General features: G+C 36.7%; 3 pseudogenes; 2 read left to right on the top strand and 1 right to left on the bottom strand.

The window, feature by feature from the left end:
• Positions 1-1,799: 1,799 nt before the first annotated feature.
• LOC126002476 (uncharacterized) lies at positions 1,800-1,924 on the bottom strand (annotated as a pseudogene).
• Positions 1,925-7,615: 5,691 nt separating this feature from the next.
• LOC126002309 (uncharacterized) lies at positions 7,616-7,715 on the top strand (annotated as a pseudogene).
• Positions 7,716-14,723: 7,008 nt separating this feature from the next.
• Positions 14,724-15,794, top strand: LOC126001176 (charged multivesicular body protein 5-like; annotated as a pseudogene).
• The last annotated feature ends 3,679 nt before the right edge of the window (positions 15,795-19,473 follow it).

Below are 19,473 nucleotides of genomic sequence, written 5' to 3'. Positions count from 1 at the left end.
ATTAATATGATGTGTTATATAACTATATAAACATCCACCTTCTTTCTTCTGACTGAATACTTCCTCTTACCAGAATCATACTCCTTTCCCTATTATACTCCAATAATCCCTAACTTTTAATTATTTTGACACTTGTAGTTAGACTAGGTCTTAATTTGGTTGGTTTGATTTACTTTAGTTTGATTTTTGGGCCATATCTAGTGATTCTTAGGACTTACTCCTGGTTTTGTACTCAGGAACATTTTTAATGATGCTCAGTGAATCATAGCTAGTTCAGAGGATTTAACCCAGTTTGGCTAAATGGAAGGTAGAAGGCAAGCACCCCTAATATTATATATTTCTTGCCTCTTTTTGTCTGTATTAGTCTTTTAATTTTTTTCATATTTTGACTTTAGAAGGTGAGAGAAGAGAAAGAAGAAAATAAATATGTATTCATTAATTGCCAAAAAGCCCTTGGAATTTTACACATAAGATTCAAAAAGTAGGGCCTGGAGAGATAGTACAGCGGTGTTTGCCTTGCAAGCAGCCGATCCAGGACCAAAGGTGGTTGGTTCGAATCCCGGTGTCCCATATGGTCTCCCGTGCCTGCCAGGAGCTATTTCTGAGCAGACAGCCAGGAGTAACCCCTGAGCACTGCCGGGTGTGGCCCAAAAACCAAAAAAAAAAAAAAAAAGATTCAAAATGTAAGTAAACTTGCAATAAATTTGATTTATATAATTCACATATTATTAGTTTAATTAACCCAATGAATGTATATTATAAAGACTCGATTAACCTGCCTAATGTTAATTTTTTCCCAAATATCCTTTATTTATATTTTCTATTGATATTGTTAGATTAGTAAATATAACTTCAGTGTATTAGCCTAATAGCACCAAAATTGAACAGTAATATTAATATTCAATATTTTCTTAGATTATTATTTTATTTTAGAGTACAACATATAAAAATTATATTTAGGTGCAAAAATTCCATTTGACAGTAACTGAAAGTGTAAACACAAAATGCTGTCTTCTCAACTATAGTAATCCCAGCTGCAAAATTTAAATAACTTTCCATGTCTATGTTTTGACAGTAATAAAGTTTCATTTTTGGATAGACAACTTTGAAGTACTCATTATAGAAAAATGTAATGACATCCGTGACATATTAAATAAATTTTAACATGAAATGTCAACCTTAGTTCTCCACATTGCCTTGCTTGATGTATGGACTTGATAATCAGTCGGTGACATGCATTATGGCATATTTAATAATCAACTTGTTCTCTATAAAATATCAGCTGCACAATGCTTTTTCCTACAGTTAATAATGAAAAGGCTTTCGACTTTTGAACAAATGTTCTCTCATAAATAAAGCTATTTTAGTTGAAAATTGTCAGAATAAAGCAACAATATATTTCATATTGGCAAGTATGTTTTTTCATGTATATTAAAGAACTTTTTTTTTTTTGTCTTACAAGCATTTATTGAAGAGCCATGGCCCTAAGATTCAGATCTTGTTGAAAGCAGCCACATCCATGGACTGTACGTAATCCTCAAAAGCTGTGATCTGCTCCTCCAGCATGTCTGCTCTTACTTTATCGTCTTCAACCACACACTATATTTGAGGTTTTTTAATTTCATATCCCACTGGTACCAGTTTCGAAGAGCCCCAAACCAAGCCATCAGCTTGAATGTTTCTGACGCACTCCTCCAACTTGGCCATATCTGTCTCATCGTCCCAAGGTTTCACATCTAGTAAGATGGAAGACTTGGCCACAAGTGCAGGTTTAAATTCTATTTAAATTCCATTATCTCCAGTGTTTGTCACACACGTCTATGCCTACTGTTTGGCTAAGAAAGACTTGTGTAACAATTTCTTTCCCACAGAGGAATGCCACAACAACCACTTTTAGAGCAGTTGCAAACCAGTAGCTGTAGTGATAAAGAACATTTTAATTAATGTTTAATGCATAACCTATAAGGTAATAGTGGTCATTTTCTATTATTAGTCTGATTCCCTATTACTTCTGGAGTTTCATAATATTTTTCAATTTTATTTTGTTTCCAGCCACAACTAGATGTACTCACAGGTTACTCCTGGCTCTGTGTTTTGGGATCACTCCTAATGGTGCAGGAGACCATGTGTGGTTTCAGGTTTAGAACTAGCTTGCCAGGCAAATGCAAGGTAAATACCTTAACTCTTAAGTGGTTTCTCTGGCCACTAATCCCATTTTCAATAATCCAGAAAATATTTTATGTTCATATTTATATAAAATCAAACAATATAATATTGAAGGACTAGATGAGATTTAGCTAAGTACAAGGACTTCTTTGGTCATGTGACTCTTTACTTGATTGAAGAGATTAGTTTTTAAGAGTTTTTAAGTGTATTTATATGTTTTCTATTTCATTAATATTGAGCTATTCAGGTATATTTAGTTGATTATATTTCTTTATATTCTAACCAAGATTTTTTAATGATATCTTTAGAAGGTTTTTTATTTTATTTTAATCAAAGTAGATTACAAATCTTTCACAGTAATATTTTAGGTACATAGTGATAGTGAATCAGGGTCTTTCCCACCACCAATATTGTCCTCCCTTCACCCCTGTTCCCAGCATGCATTTGTACCCCCCTCTTTTAACCCCCAGGCTGCTAGTATAGGTGGTCCTCTCTGTCTAGTATATTGTGAATTGGCTATCGAGTCTGTTGTCATTGGCTTTGAATTTGGTACTTAAGTTTGAACCTTTTTTTATTTCTACTCTAACCAAAAAAACTTTTAAATAAAACCCTGGGGCCACAATGATAGCACAATAGATAGAGTATCTGCCTTGCTCACAGCCTACCCAGGTTCAATCCCCAGCATCTCATATGGACCCCTGAGACTGCCAGGAGTAATTCCTGAGTACAAATCCAGGAGTACTGTCTGAACAGTACCAGGTGAGACTCACATGCATAAAAGTAAAATATAAATCATGTGTCTATAAAAATCAATATACAGAGGTATACATTCTTTTTATTAACGTACAAATTTACAAATAAGTGAATTAAAAATCCAAACATGTCAAAATTGTTTTTAGTTGTGCTGATAATTAACTGAATAGAGAGACATAATTGTCGCTATAGTGAAAACAGCAGCTACAATATCTTATGAACTCTAAAGTGTTGGAATCTTAATTCTAACGCTGTAACTATTTATTGGTATGTTCATTGGACATTGCATTTGGAGACGCCTCAAGAATAATGTGTTTACTAGGACAGGCTGGGTTAGAAGTGCTCACAACTTCAGAAGTAACTTGTCTCCTCAGATCAACTGCGACACAAGTGAGAGCAGCTGTTGTTCTAGGTTTCTCTGATCAGTTCTAGAAAGAAGGTTTCTCTGATCAGTTCCTCTTCATGTCAGTCCCACATCTTCAAAGCTGTTTGAATTTTGATGTTGAAATTTCAAAGATCCATGATTCTATCCACCTACCTTTAGTAATTTCACCTCTTGCCAAAATTTACTTTGAATTTACTTCCTTGTGGAGACAAGTGTGAGACTATTCCCAGAAATTTTTTTCTCTTACTTTCTAAGTAATACATAAACTTTACAAAAATTTCAAATCTGTATTCTGGCATCCTATAGCCTGTATAATACAATATAACACAAGAGTCCATAGACTGTTTAATGTACTATTACTTTATTCCTTTGTGAATATACTACTATTTAAGCTAGACATACTATTGAATAATAAAATAGAATCTATTATACCATTGAGAATATTCTAAACTTATATATTTTAAATTATATAATGCAATTTATTATTAGAGAATATTAAAACATAGTAAATAATATGTTAACTATGAAGTTACTTTGGCTAGCTAGTTCAATTATAATATCACATCACATAAGACATTTTTAAAATGACGTATATATCTTTTAGTTTGTGAGAATGTACTATTAAATCATTTGAAAATTTTCTGTATGGGAGATTATTTTAATCTTCCCCAATTATAGTTATTTATTTTTATGTTTATTAGTTAATTTTCATATGTTAATGCATTCTATTATATACTCAATAAAATGTATTTTGTGTTATATCTCTAACAAGCTATTCTCTTTTTTTGCTTAAATTGCTTAATTTATCTAATATTCTTTACTTTTTAAATAAAATTTTTAATTGAATTATAGTGAAATACAGGGATACAAATTTGTTCATTATTGAGTTTAATGCACACAATGTCCAAGAATTCATCCCTTCCTTAGAACACATTTTCTACCACCAATGTCCCCTGCTTCACTCCTTACCCCATGCCTACCTTTATGGTAAACATTTTTCTTCTCTCTTTATTGTTCTCTCTCTCTCATCTCTCTCTCTCTCTTTCTCTTTATGGCCTTTCTCTTCTCTTCTACACTTTAGGAACTGTAAAAACTTAATTTCTTATACTTTGCATGAAAATGTAATGCTGGGGAGTCAGATCAGTTTTTAAAACTTTGTTTTAAAATAAATTTCTTTGTAATATCAGTTCTTATTTGCTTTCTAAACCAATTATATGTACTTCTATTTGCATGGTTATATGAGTCTTCAGGGTTAAAAATGGTCATGAACACAAAAGATTTAAGCCATGTATAACAACACTTGTGACAACATGACTTTTAGAGGTCTGAATAATAGCAAAACTGGTAGGATATTTGCCTTGAAGGCTACTGATCAGGTTTCAATCTCTAGCATTTCAAGCTCTATCAGTAATGATCTCTAGACATAGAATCAGGATTAGAACCAGAGAATTTTTGGTATGACCCAAACAAAACAAAACAAAACAAGAAGTGTTGATGTTTCAGTAACTATTCATGGCATGGTAGTTCAAAGAATGAGCTTCAAAGTCATAAAGAAGTATGTGGGGCTGGAGTGGTAGCACAGTGGTAGGGCATTTGACTTGCAAGCAGCTGACTCAGGACTGAGGCAAGTTCAATCCCCAGCATCCCATATGATCCCCCTAGCCTGCCAAGAGCGACTTCTGAGCATAAAGTCAGGAGTAACCCCTGAGCATCACTGGGTATGGCCTCAAAACCAACCAAACAAACAAACAAAAAAATAGTACAGGCATTAGGTGCTTGATTTACATGTGGCAGACCCTGGTTTTATGCCTGGTACCTTCAGAATAACCATGAATGATCTGTGAGCATTGAGCCAGGAGTAAGCAAAAATTAATTCAAAAGCAAGTTATTTGGAAGGGAAGTAATCTAGCTTCTGATCTTAAGTTACATAAACGGCTTTGGTTTCTTTTCATTTTATAGAAATAATAGAAGGAATTTTAAAATAATCAAGAAGTTAATGTTCACAAGTTGCTTTATATAATACTTGAAACAAAAAATGATATATAAATGTTTGTCAAATATTACCTTGAATTGATTCATAATTGTTTTGTTCCTGTATAAAATCACTGAAGTTATCTTTACTAATTCACCTAAACAAATTTGGATTTAATGATCTGGTATATTATATTCCATATTTGAGATCCAATTATACTCTACTTCAAATTAAATATACATTATACTTTATAATACAAATAAAAAAATTCAAGGACTTTGGGACATAACTAATAAGTAAAATGAACAGAAAATAGATACTTATTTCAAGTCATTGAATTCAATTACACACTCCTTAATTAATTTAATATGTATAAATGTTTAGTGTGTTCCTATAGAAGCCAGAGGTACAAAATTATAGTTATATTGATACTTAATATTTAAGTATGATTACTGAATTTTTTTTTGATTACTGAAATTTTTATGAACCTTAATTATCTTTTGACTTCTTGGATTTTTAGGGGGTAATACCCAGTGCTACACAGGACTTATTTCTGGTTTTATACTCAAGTATCACTACTGTCATGCTAGAGTGATCATATGAGGTGTTGGAGATCAAACCATGATTATACAGATGTGTGAAAGTCAACAGTCAAACATCTTACCAGCCCCTATAATTCTTATTTTTAAAGGAAACACATTTGGATTCACTGAAGTTGATAGGAATTTTTTTCATGCAGAAATTACCAAATATTTTTCCTGTTAAATTTATGAAATACAGCTTGACAAGAAGCTTTAGGTTCATGCAATTTAGGTTATGAGTTAGGTAGTTGATTATTCATTCAAGTATTTAATCATTTTAAATGTATTGAGAACCTAGCATTTAGAAGACTGTATAACAGATAGATCACTCAGACATCAATAATATTCCAAAGATCTCAGTTTTCTGAGGAAGATAGTTTGACAATAAAAACATATGAGAATAGCACCTAAAGAAAATAGAAATCATGGTGTGTGGGGGATGTTGTTGGGATGAAAATGAACACTGGGCAAGAAATAGGAACTGAAAGACAGTTTCTGATGACCCATCAGAAACAAGTATTGTAAACTGTGATGCATAAAAAGAAAACAGGGAAGATAGAGATTGAGACACACACACACACACACACACACACAAAGAGAGAGAGAGAGAGAGAGAGAGAGAGAGAGAGAGAGAGAGAGAGGGAGAGAGAGACAGAGAGACAGACAGAGACAGAGAGACAAAGAGAGACAGAGAGAGACAGAGAGAGAATGAGTAAAGGGGGACAATTAAGTTTCTACCATAGAGACAAGATTGGTAGTGGGAAATTAATACAGGCAGCCTGTATTCTCAAACTCGAAGCCCGCGGGCTGCAAACGGCCCTCCATACAACATTTTGTGGCCCTGCCCTAGAGGAATCTTTTTTTGTTTTGTTCTTTTTTAGTTGTTTGGGTCACACTCCCCAATGTTCAAGGCTTACTACTGACTTTGCACTCGAGGATCACCCCGACTTTCCTCCTGCGGCCCCCAGGTAAATTGAGTTTGAGTATTAGATCATTGCTTGAAATTCAACTATAGATAAATTTTTAACTGTATCTCAAAATGTTTAATTAAAAATGCTTACTTCTATCTCTTTAAGTTAATATAGAATAAAATTTTACATTAAAAATAAAAAAAAAACCCTGCATCCTAAATTATCCTTGGCCCCAAAGAACAGTGAGAACAGTGAAAGAAAGAATTTTAGGGTGTGTGGGAAGAAGCTATAGATGGGAAAACGAGGAAGTAGGAGTCCAGGGGATCAGAGAATATATTCATTTAATGAAGTGAGAGAGCTTATATTCAAATCACAGTGTAAACACACAGGAAACAATAGATGCAACTTCAACAACCAGACTTAAAAAGAGTGCCTGCTAGGGACCGGAGTGATAGCACAGTTGTAGGGTATTTGCATTGCATGCGACTGACCTGGGACAGACCCAGGTTCGATACCTGGCATCCCATATGTTTCACTGAGCCAGCCAGGACTGATTTCTGAGTGCAGTCAGGGAAAGTCCCTGAGCGCTGCCGGGTGTTGTCCCTCTCCCCAACTCCATCCCCCAAAAAAGTGCCTGCTAATGTGGTGGGACTAGGGATGGGTGGAACTTGGTACAAGTAGTGGGGAATCCAGGGAACCCTTCTGGAGGGGAAAAAAGAAGTCACTGGTGGTGGTGTAAAAATACACTGTAACGTACATTTCTAGAACATGACTATTACTATCTTTGTAAACCATGATGCTGATAAACAATAAAGCATGATTATTACAGTTATTAATAGTGAAAATAGTACTCGCTTCGACAGCACATATATTGGAATGATACAGAGAAGATTAGCATGGCCCCTGAACAAGGATTACATGCAAATCGTGAAGCATTCCATATTTAAAAAATATTTAAAAAAATAAAAAATAGTGAAAATAAGTGAAAATTAACAAATATGTTATAGGTATATTTTTTATAACATCATTGTGAGTTTATATGGATATAAAACTAAATGTGTAGTTGCACGATTTATCACATAGTACAATTTTCAAGTTTTAAATAAAAGAAGAAAACTAATCAGTGCAGCACGGTTTGCCAATTTGCAAGCCCCAGGTATTTGTATTTATAGTTTCCTGTAGCTCAAAACTTTATATTTTCTATTCAAAATAAAAATAAACACATAAATAAATATAAATTTGTAATCATTTACAGCCTTAAAATGTATATTAAACTTTCAAAATACCGGTACCATGTAATGTATGAAAGATTGAGGATTGAGATAGATCATATACCAAATTGCAGGAAATTTATCATCAATAAGAGAACCTTTATAATTAGATCCATAAAAGAATAAAACATGTTAATATTTAAAGTCATATGTAATGATCACATAATGAAAATATAAAAATATTATATAAACTGACTATATATATATGGTGTTTTGTTTTGTTTTGGTTTGGTTTGGTTTTGGTTTTTGGGTCTCATCCAGTAGTGCTCAGGAACTACTCCTGGCTCTCTGCTCAGAAATTACTCCTGTCAGGCACAGGGGACCATCTAGGATGCCGGGATTTGAAACACCTTCCTTCTGCATGCAAGGCAAAGGCCCTACCTCCATGCTATCTCTTTGGCCCTCACCTGACTATATTTTAAGGTTTGATGTTTAAAATATATATTTGAAAGAGAAAGATTTCAGCTGAGAGCTGTTAAATCTCTATGAAAATACCATCTGAATACCAAAGGGCTTCAGATAAGAAAATAGACATGTGCAAAGAGCTTAAGATAAGATAAAAAATATTTCAGATGAAATAATAGGATTGGTTTATTAGTATAGAGATTTTGAGAATAAGAAATAATTTGGAATAGTAAACTTAGCCTATAGGATGAATTGAATTTTCATATCTATACATATTTTTAAGTATGAGAAATCAAAGTTATAAAATGTTAAAAATCATATTATTTTAGTTTTTAGACTGATTTGAGTAAAGTAGAAAGGAGTAAAAACAACTAAAGAAAAATGGAGGGTAGTTATTTAAAATATTAAAATACAGTGAAGTTAATTAAAGTGAATGAGGCCAGAGCAATTATACAAGAGCACTTTTTCCTTGCACATAGCCAACCCACCTTCAAATTCCAGGATCCTATATGGTTGGTATCCCTAAAGCTTTCTAGATTTATTTCCTGAGCATAGAGCCAGAAGAAATTCTTGCCCACTACCAGATGTGGGACAAAGACCAAATAAGTAAATAAATAGTTAAATAAATAAATAAATAAAAATTAATGATGTGGCTTAGACTAGTCCTAGTGATAGTGAGAAGTTTATGGATGGCATATTTGAAAAGGGAAATTAGCCCCCCCCCCACCAACCTTGGCGGGTGTCCTGCCCCTTAAGGAAGTCGTCACTACCTTGGCTCCACCCTTAAGGAAGTCGTCACTGCCTCGGCCCCACCTCTACCCCTACCTCACGAATCATTGGTGTTATCGTAGCGGAAGTCCAGCCCTCAAGGACTCTTCTTCCCCTCCCACTTCCCATCCTATATAAGGGGGTAACGAGGGACCCACGAGGTCTTTGGTTCTGGTGGGAATTCATAGACCCTGACCATTCATAATGGTCAGTATTAAAAGCACTTTTTAAAGCATCTGCTGGAACTCATAAGCCTCTTCATTTCTTTGCGCCGGGCAGCTAAAATTAGGACTTTCGGACCTTTCATTTTGGCGAGCCACCAGGAGTCCTCACTCATTCTGCCCGGCACAAAGCTATGAAAAGGTGTCTGGTGAGTTCTGATGTGTGTATGTGTGTGTGTGAGCACGCTTTGCTTCGTGTCTGTCTTAGTCTGAGATTATGTTGTATTCTGTGTCCAGTGGGAAGCTAGCTTTGTGGTGGCTTGGCTAATGTTATGAGCTTTTTGCTCGATGTGGAAACCGAGTGAGTGATAGCAGACTTTGTATAATAGGAGGGTTCGAGTCCCTCGCGTGACTTAGGGATCTTCCACCTGATGTGTTTCCGGGATTGGAGTCCCCACCTGACGCGTATTTCCAGGTGACAGTGAGTTGACGAACTCTGGCTGCTTAGGTCACAACCCTGGTGGTACCCCAGGGGTTCAGTAAAAGCAGCGGAAAGACGTTTCCGGGCTGCTGGAGAGGTTGTCTGCCTGTGATTTGTGGAGCTCAAGAACTTGGTCATTGGCATAGTTGTCTGTCTAGAATTTATTGTGGGCTGCAGAGATTACTTAAACGCATTTTGCTTGGTTATTTGTGGCGCCAATGTCTGTCTGTCTGTCTGTTTGTTTCTTGTCTGTGTGTTCTATGTTTTTTTGGTCTGACCACGGGACGCCCGACCCCCTCTCAAGGGCCGACCCCTGGGAAAAGGGGCCGACCGCCGGTGAGCCCGCGTCTCCCTCGCCCGTCAGTCGTCCCAGCAGTGAAACGCGCAACCCCCGCCGCCCGCAGCGAGAGGGCGCCCGAAACCCGCCTAACCCGCTCCCCACCCAACCAGGAAGCTGGCGCATGCAAGGTCCACGCTAGGGACTTGGCGGGGGGTGTTGGAAATTGCAAATCCCAGATTTCTCAAATGGCCATCGGGAATAAATTTTCCTGGAGAATTTCTGAACTTTGCAATTCCCCAACTATCCTGCCATGCGTTCAGGCTAAAAAAAAAAAAAAAAAAAAAAGCAACTGGCCGTTTTTTTCTAGCCGAAAGAAAAAAAAAATGCTTTTTAAACTCACCACGTGGTGAAGAAATTCACCACGCCCCAGGGCAAACTATTGTCCTCCTAGCCTCACCTGGCTGGGAAATGTAGGTCATTTACATATCAAAGAAGAATCTAGCAAATGGTTTGGAAGTCAAAAATTTTTTTTCTAACTTAAAGGTTTCTTAAAAAAAAATTAATAAGAGGATGTTGCAAATTACTGTTGTTATTTTTGTTTGTTTGTTTTTCGGTGCACGTGGAGTTTTTTTTTTTTTGCAACAGAACCACTGCAAAAGAATGAGTGGCGAAGCTTAAAAAAAAAAAAAAAAAAAAAGGGAGGAAAAAGAGAAGAAGCCGAATGGTAGGGCGTTTGCCTTGCATGCAAAAAGAAAAGTGGTGTAAAAGAAATTAAAAATGTGTAATAAAAAATGTGTATAATCAATCTAAATAATTATTAATATGTCTCTAGGTTAAAAAAAAAAGTGTAAGTGTTTTTAAGCATGTTCTACCAAAAGTAGTAAGTATTCATTCTTTCTGGTTTTCAACATTAATTTGTGTAACGTAAATTCCTGGTGTTTTCTGTTTAGAAAACTAAGTGAATTTCTATATTTAGAATTAAGCATAATTAAAATATTATTTTGCAATTTTTCATTATATGTTACCAAGAACATTAATATTTGTATCACAGGAGGTTTTATAAAATTGGTCATGGTTTTATTTAAAAATGTATAAAATGTTTCGTTGCAGAAAAAATTTTCTAGAATTATCTAAGTAATTTAAGTAATATTTGCTTTTTCTCTTCTCCCAGAACCTTTTAGTACTATTTATGTCATGGCATCATGTTGCTTTGCACAGAATACAAGCAAATGGCTTTTCTCTCTGCATGAGGAGTAGTCCTCATGCAAACAGAAAATCAAAAAATTAGTGAGGGAACCCCAAAAACCTCTTTTAGAGGAATAATTGGAGTTGAGGCGGTGTGACAAGCAGGCACCGGCGAAAAACTGAAATAAATGGCCTGAGTAAGGAAATTGAAGATTTTCCTAGAAGATCATCACAGCCTGCTCTCTCCCTCAAGCTCAGAAGAGAATTCGAGGTCAGTCTCTTCCAAACCTGGAGAGGAGTGGAACAGACGAATCACCTCTAAAAATTCCTGCAGAGGGTGAGATGCCCAGCCAGAAGAACCTCATGCTGAACCGACCAACTCATCAGCCAAACCTGAGTAACTGTGAAAAACCTGCAGTGTCCACAACCTATCCTCAGAAAAGTTCTGTAAGTAATGGGGGTGCCCCAGATGGAGATTTCTCCAACAGTGCTGTATATGTGCAAAGGAAAAAGCCAAGTTATTCAAATACCGGGTAAGGTACAAGGTAAAGGTGGAGAGAAAAACCATTTTTGGTAGCTAATTAAAATTCTAGTGGGCCTAATTTAAAACCCACTTCTTTGAAGTAACTTATGTAAAAATGCTCTTACTAGTTGTATTAAACCAAATCATAAATTGTAAATGCAAATGTTAGTCTAACTGAAGTAACTCAAAACTGTGTTTATTCATAATGCTATAATGCTTTGTTTTCTGTTGATTAATTTGTGCTATCATTACAGACAATAAGAACAGCTGTGCCATTCAAGTTGTGCTATTTACTGCTCCAAGGCCTGAGTGGGTTAAGTAATATTCCCCTGTATAATTAATCTAATTCTTTTCAGGTGTTAAAACTGCAAAAGTGAACCAGTTAACTGCTCCTTTAGGGAAATATGAGATTTCACCCTATCTAGTGATTGAAACTGCAGTCCCCTGTCAGCCTGAAGTAGCTACAGAAGATTGATCTTCGACCACGTTCCCTCTAATAACTTCTAGGGTAATGAAATCTCTAAAGCAAAATGGTCATCAAAAAAAAAAACTATAAGGGGAAAATAAAGGCCGCAGGAATTAATAAGCCAAGTTAACAACTAAAAATAACATTATGCCTATCTATCCCAGAGGTTAAAGCAGGTAGCAAAAATTATGCTTCTCTTGGTAATGTTAAAAAGTAAAACAGTCATTAATAAAAATAAAATTTCTTCATCTCTGTCTAACCCAGTGCAGGAAAGGCAACTGGAGTTTAGGGCTCTCTACCCCAACAGCTGTTTAAGTTGCAGAAATGAAAAAAAAAAGCAGAAACCTCCTTATTTTCGTTGTGGAATTCACAGCCTATGTGAAAAGAACTGCTGTCAAGGTGAACTGCATGCTTCCTGGGTTCACGCCTTCCATCTAAAACCTGAAAAGTGAAGCACACTGAGGATCCTCTCAAGATACGGGTCCGGCGGGCACACTTCAGCCCTAATGCACTCACTAACTCTGAAAATGCTCTCCCTGGCACTTGCTAAGGAAGGGCTCGAACTGCTTACCTCCGGTCCTCTACTTCCCATGTGTGTGTTTGGGGGGCCAGAATGGGTGTGTAAAGCAAAACCTCAGCCTTTGCCTCCCTCTTGGGGGTGGGGGGAAAATTGGCCTCTGGCTGTCCCTGTCTGACTAGGTAATCTAACCTTTGCTTCTTCTAGCTGTACTTATGTCAAAAGGTAATCCCGTTTAGCTTCAAATCTTCTGTTTGCTATTCATAACAGCACCAAATCTGTAAACCTGGGTCAGGTAAAAGGTACTCAGTGCTTAGAAGTCCTGCCTGCTCCCTCTAGCCCAGGGTATTTACCTCCGGAACGGGTATAAATATGTGGTAAAAATTTGGCTTATGCATCCCAGCATTAGTGCTCCCCAACATTAACATCATCCCAGGAACAGAGCCCATCCCTCTGCCTAGCATACATTTCTTAGGCACTCCTAGGTCTGAGCACTCTACTGCTAGGGCTCAGAAGTTGCAGGTAAATTGGTAACTAGAACTAGCAGGGCTAAACAGAAATAACAAACTCTCACAAAAGTTAATTTCAAATGTGTGGGACAGAATCAAGCACCATCAAGAGTAGCTGGCCAAGATAAAAAGCTATTAAATGGTCCCTTATGGTCTTTATGAAATGTAATTCTCCCCTATCTAATACCCCTACTGGGGCCCCTCCTAAGCCTTTTTACTTCTGGTAGCCATTGGCCCATGCAGGGTTAGCTCATGCAAATAATTATAACCAGTAATATCAAAAAGTAAAGGCCCCAAATCACATTGGCTTCTAGGATTAGAAGCCTCCAGTACAAGAAGTGGGGATTGAAAAGGGAAATTAGCCCCCCCCCACCAACCTTGGCGGGTGTCCTGCCCCTTAAGGAAGTCGTCACTACCTTGGCTCCACCCTTAAGGAAGTCGTCACTGCCTCGGCCCCACCTCTACCCCTACCTCACGAATCATTGGTGTTATCGTAGCGGAAGTCCAGCCCTCAAGGACTCTTCTTCCCCTCCCACTTCCCATCCTATATAAGGGGGTAACGAGGGACCCACGAGGTCTTTGGTTCTGGTGGGAATTCATAGACCCTGACCATTCATAATGGTCAGTATTAAAAGCACTTTTTAAAGCATCTGCTGGAACTCATAAGCCTCTTCATTTCTTTGCGCCGGGCAGCTAAAATTAGGACTTTCGGACCTTTCATATTGATGAGAATAAATATTAAATGACAATGAATTGACAGCAAAAATGCTATATTGCATGGGGAAGGTAAAAGAAGGGGTTGTCAAAAACAGATTTTTTTTTAAAAAGGAAAATAATATATTGGGGGGCACAGTGATAGCATAGAGGTTAGGGTATTTGCCTTACACGCTACTGACTCTGAGCTCTGAGTCTGGAGTAACTCCTGAGCACCACTCAGTGTGTCTTCCCTCCCCCCTAAAAAACAACAAACAAAAATAATTGGGAACTGAGTGAAAGTAACAGAGACTCTAAAATAATATGGAGACATTTGACTCAATTTAGATTTGATTCTTTGTGCATCTTAATTAAAATCTTTCACTCGGAATAAACTGAGAGTATCTTACAAAATATAGACCAACTTAAAATTAGGACTGAATTTTGAAATGGAGAGCAAATACATATAGGATAATATCATAGCCTTAAATGGGAAACGTGTCTTTTGTATACATTTTTTTCAAATTGTAATTAGTAAATTTTCTCATTTCTAAATTATTTTTGTAACAAAGAGAAATGTGCTATTACTGAAATTATAAGATATCATTTCATGGGAGCGGGAGGTGGTGGGGTTCTTCTTCCGTTTGGGATTTTGCTCCAGTGTTTGTTTGGGTTGTCTTTGTGAGGCCAGTCAAGATGAACCCATTTTTCGGCAAAGTCAAACCGAAGGCTCCATCACCCAGCCTGACTGACTGCATAGGCACTGTGACAGCAGGGCAGAGTCCATTGACAAAAAGATTTCTCGCCTGGATGCTGAGCTAGTAAAGTATAAGGATCAAATCAAGAAGACGAGAGAAGGTCCGGCAAAGAATATGGTCAAGCAGAAAGCTTTGTGGGTTTTAAAGCAAAAGAGGATGTATGAGCAGCAGCGTGACAATCTCACCCAGCAGTCCTTTAACATGGAACAAGCTAATTATACCATCCAGTCACTGAAGGACACCAAGACCACGGTTGATGCTATTAAAGTGGGAGTCAAGGAAATGTAAAATGCATATAAGCAAGTGAAAATCGATCAAATTGAGGATTTACAAAACCAGCTAGAGGATATGATGGAAGAAGCAAATGAAATTCAGGAGTCACTGAGTCTTAGTTATGGCACCCCAGAATTAGATGAAGATGACCTAGAAGCAGAGATGGATGCCCTGGGTGACGAGCTACTGGCTGATGAAGACAGTTCTTACCTGGATGAAGCTGCATCTGCACCAGCTATTCCAGAAGGCGTTCCTACTGACACAAAGAATAAGGATGGAGTCCTGGTCGATGAATTTGGATTGCCACAGATTCCTGCTTCATAGACTTGTATCTTTCAAGTATATCATGTAAAATAAACACTTATCTAGGACTAGGAAACATTTACCTTTACAAATTTATAAACAGATTTAATTTTGTTTTCTTTCTTTGAAGGACAGGATCTTTCTTTTTTCTTTTATTCATTAAGAGACTTAATACTTGTGAGATGTTTTCTTCATATTAAAATTTTACCCACTTCCTATGAAAGACTAATTTACTTAAAAGTATCAGTGGTTCTGTATATCTTTTTTTCTTGCATTACTAATAATTTAAAATAAAACCAGGAAAATGGGAATCTTGAAATTCTATAACAGTAATCTCAAATTGAGCTGATAAATTGATGACAAAAGTGAGATTACTGGGACTTAGATAAACTATTTTTTATTGTGGTATTCTAGGTTGGCGAAAGTGGCACCCTTTTTTTTGATGGATTTTACTGTGTCTTGTGAGTAAATCAGTACTGTGTCCAGTATTGGAATGGAATCATCGCTACTGTATCATGAGTGGTTATTTTTACTCTATAATTCCCTCAGTATTTCAGCCTAAGGTGTAATTAATAATGCATATTTCTTGATATTTAATGTGCAGGACATTTATTTATACTCAATAAATATTTGTCAAAATAAAAATATACCGTTTCATTATAGCTGTAAAATAATTTTTACAGTTGGAACTATGTAGTATGAGTTAACACTTTTGGGTGTGGAGCTATAGCACAGCAGGTAGGGCCTTTGAACTGCACATGAAACTGATCTCAGCTCTATTCCCTCAGTCCCATATGATCCCATGAGCTTGCTAGAAGTAATTTATTAGCACAGAGCCAGAAATGCCCCCCTACAAATAACAGTAATATTTCATGAGGCATGATCCATCAAACCTGGGCAGATACCTGTTACTTCCCATTTAAGGAAAGCACGCACCAGACGTGGTTTTTCCCCATCCCTGGTGCAGTGCTTTCCTCTAAAAGAATTATTTGCCAAAAGGCCCGCTTAGCGAAGTCAATCATTTGACCCTTTGCGTGGATCATTGGCAGTAATTCCAACATGGTTGTAACATTACATTTTTCTCTCTATTTGGCCACTATAGGAATCTAGCCTCAGCTCTCCTACAGACAAAGAAATGTCAGTGCCAAAAGCCCACCAAAAGTCTCCTTCTGGCTAGTTCGTATAACCTGGCACCAACAGTTTGTTTTTCTGAGTCTAGCTCTATGATGGTAAACAATTATTTCCGTCCCCCATAAAATCTATTTTGCAGCTACTACATTGACATCAAAAATATCTGTCTCTCTCCTCCTGGTATCTTAAAAAACCTGCTTTTTGCTAACCATAAACATCCCCAGCTCTGATTTCACTGACCTCCAGCAGAGTTCTTTCTCACCTGAAGAATGGTCTTTTAATATGTTTATTAAGGCTTGTTTAGCTCTCCTGCTCTTTGAGAACACCCTGCATTCCAAAGCCTGTCCTTATAAAATGTCATCGGCTGAAAAATAAATTTGTCTCTCATCCCTTGGGCGAGGGTCCCCATACAATATATTTTGTGTGGTCTCATTTATTTCATATTTCATATTCGTCCACTCGTGCTCACACTTCTCTCGCGTGAAAGGTTTTCCGGACTCCACAAAAGTTCTGCTTAGCAACACTAACCTGTCTGCAGCAGGTATCCAAATCATAATAATAACACAGTTCTATGTTTCTAAAGTTGGTCTTGAATGAGTGTGATCAAATAAGCATTTGTTTACAGCTGACCACACTTCTATCACCAACATTACCTCTAGTCCCTTAGCAAAAACCAGGAGTTCCCAAAACAAAATAGAAACAAATGGCATTCTCTATGTTTACATGCATGTCTCTATGTTTACAAAGATGTAGATATTTTTCTTTAATAAGCATAATTTATCAATGATTCTATAACTTCCTAAAATGTCATCTAAATTATCATATATTGAGGATAATGAAACTTTAAAGTGTAGATTTAGATTGACCTACCAAAACTAGTGGCGTGCTTTTGTTTATTTTTTCCCTTTGAACTATGCCTCTATATTGCCAGAGATCATCATTCCTGGTCAGAAATCAATATTGCTTCCCTTCATTCATCAGTGATCATAAAGCTTTTCAATAGTTCTAATATTAAAGAATGATTACAGCAACTCTAAAGCCATTGATTGCTTAAAGGTTACAGCTAAAATGAACACAAAGTTAATTTTGTTTTTAATGAGTGAATCTTTTTGAAAAGTCAAGCATTGTTCCTCTGACAAAACTTTATGCATGAAGGTCACATACTGGATTGTGTGTATTCATAAATTATATGTTTGTATATGTATGTGTGATGGGCTTAACAATAAACTTTCCTTTGTACATGGCTGAGAAATTATCTGTTCACTTGAATATGCTATTAAGCATAAACACTTATTGGAGAAATATGAATTATATAGAGCACTCCCTTTGAATTTAGACTGGATTTAAGGATCACTTTTACTGAATAAAAAGTCATAGAGGAATTGTAATGTCACTTTTGATATAAGGTTATACAAGTCTAGCTATTTAGTACCTAGCATCCTTTTTCCTCAAAGAACAGTTTTCCCTATTTCTTCCATCTTCTTTCTTTTTGTTAAAATATCTCTCTTACTCCTGCAGTTTTCTTTCCCTAACTCCTTATTTTCTTCTCATCTCTTTCCTCCCATTTCCCCACTTTATTTCTGATCCATATTACCACAGAAAAGCATATCTGCATTGTTAGAAAGAGCAGAGAGAAGAAAAAGTCGAAGTAGGAGAAATCTCAAAATAAACGATAGGATAGGGCCTGAGCAATAGCACAGGCAGGTAGAGACTTGATCTCTGGCATCCCATGTGGTCCCCTGAGCCTTCCAGAAGTGATTTCTGAGCACAAAGACAGTATAATCCCCAAACTCTGACAGATGTGGCCCAGAAACATAGAAAGATAGATAGGGGATAGATGATAGATATTGATAGATAGAGGATAAATGATAGATATAGATAGATGATAGAGATAGATGGACAGATAAGGAAAGAAAGGAATGGAGGAAGGAAGGAAGAATGGAAGGAAGGAAGGAAGGAAGGAAGAAGAAAAAAAGAAAGAGAGAAAGAAAGAAAGAAAGAAAGGAAGGAAGAAAGAAAGAAAGGAAAGAAAGAAAGAAAGAGACAAAGAAAGAAAGAAATAAAGAAAGGAGGAAGAAAGAAGAAAGAAAGAAATGATGAAAGAAAGAAAGAAAGAAAGAAAGAAAGAAAGAAAGAAAGAAAGAAAGAAAGAAAGAAAGAAAGAAAGAAAGGAAGGAAGGAAGGAAGAATGGAGGGAGGGAGGAAGAAAGGCTAGGAAGGATTAAAGAAGAATGGAAGAAACAAAGACTGTAGCAGAAAGGAAGAAAGAGAGCAAAAGAAAACAGAAAGAAAGAATTAAAAGAAAGAAATGAAGAAAGGAGGGAGGGAGGAAGGAAGAAAGATAAAGAAGAAAGAAAGAGGGGCCAGAGAGATAGCATGGAGGTAAGGCGTTTGCCTTTCATGCAGAAGGACGGTGGTTCGAATCCCGGCATTCCATATGGTCCCCCGAGCCTGCCAGGGGCAATTTCTGAGCATAGAGCCAGAAGCGCTGCTGGGTGTGACCCCCCCCCCAAAATTAAAGAAATAAAAAATAAGTAAAAAAGAAGAAAGGAAGAAACAAAGACTGTAGCAAAGTTGAAGAGTGAAAGAAAAAGAAAGAAAGAAAGAAAGAAAGAAAGAAAGAAAGAAAGAAAGAAAGAAAGGAAGAAGGAAGGAAGGAAGGAAGGAAGGAAGGAAGGAAGGAAGGAAGGAAGGAAGGAAGGAAGGAAGGAAGGCAGGAAGGAAGGAAGGAAGAAAGACAGAAAGAAAGAAAGAAAGAAAGAAAGAAAGAAAGAAAGAAAGAAAGAAAGAAAGAAAGAAAGAAGAGAAGAAAAAGAAGAAAAAGAAGGAAGGAAGGAAGGAAGGAAGGAAAAGGAAGGAAGAAAAAGAAAGGAAGGAAGGAAAGAGATTACTACACTAAAAACTGTCATGGCAACTTTAATGAATGAGAGAAGTAGAATGCCTGTCTCAAATACAGGCAGAGGTGGGGAAGGAGAAAGGGG

This window comes from Suncus etruscus, chromosome 2, assembly GCF_024139225.1.
Source record: "Suncus etruscus isolate mSunEtr1 chromosome 2, mSunEtr1.pri.cur, whole genome shotgun sequence".
NCBI lineage: Eukaryota > Metazoa > Chordata > Mammalia > Eulipotyphla > Soricidae > Suncus > Suncus etruscus.
The sequence above is the reverse complement of the archived record's forward strand: the minus strand, read 5'-3'. Positions and strand labels throughout refer to the sequence as shown.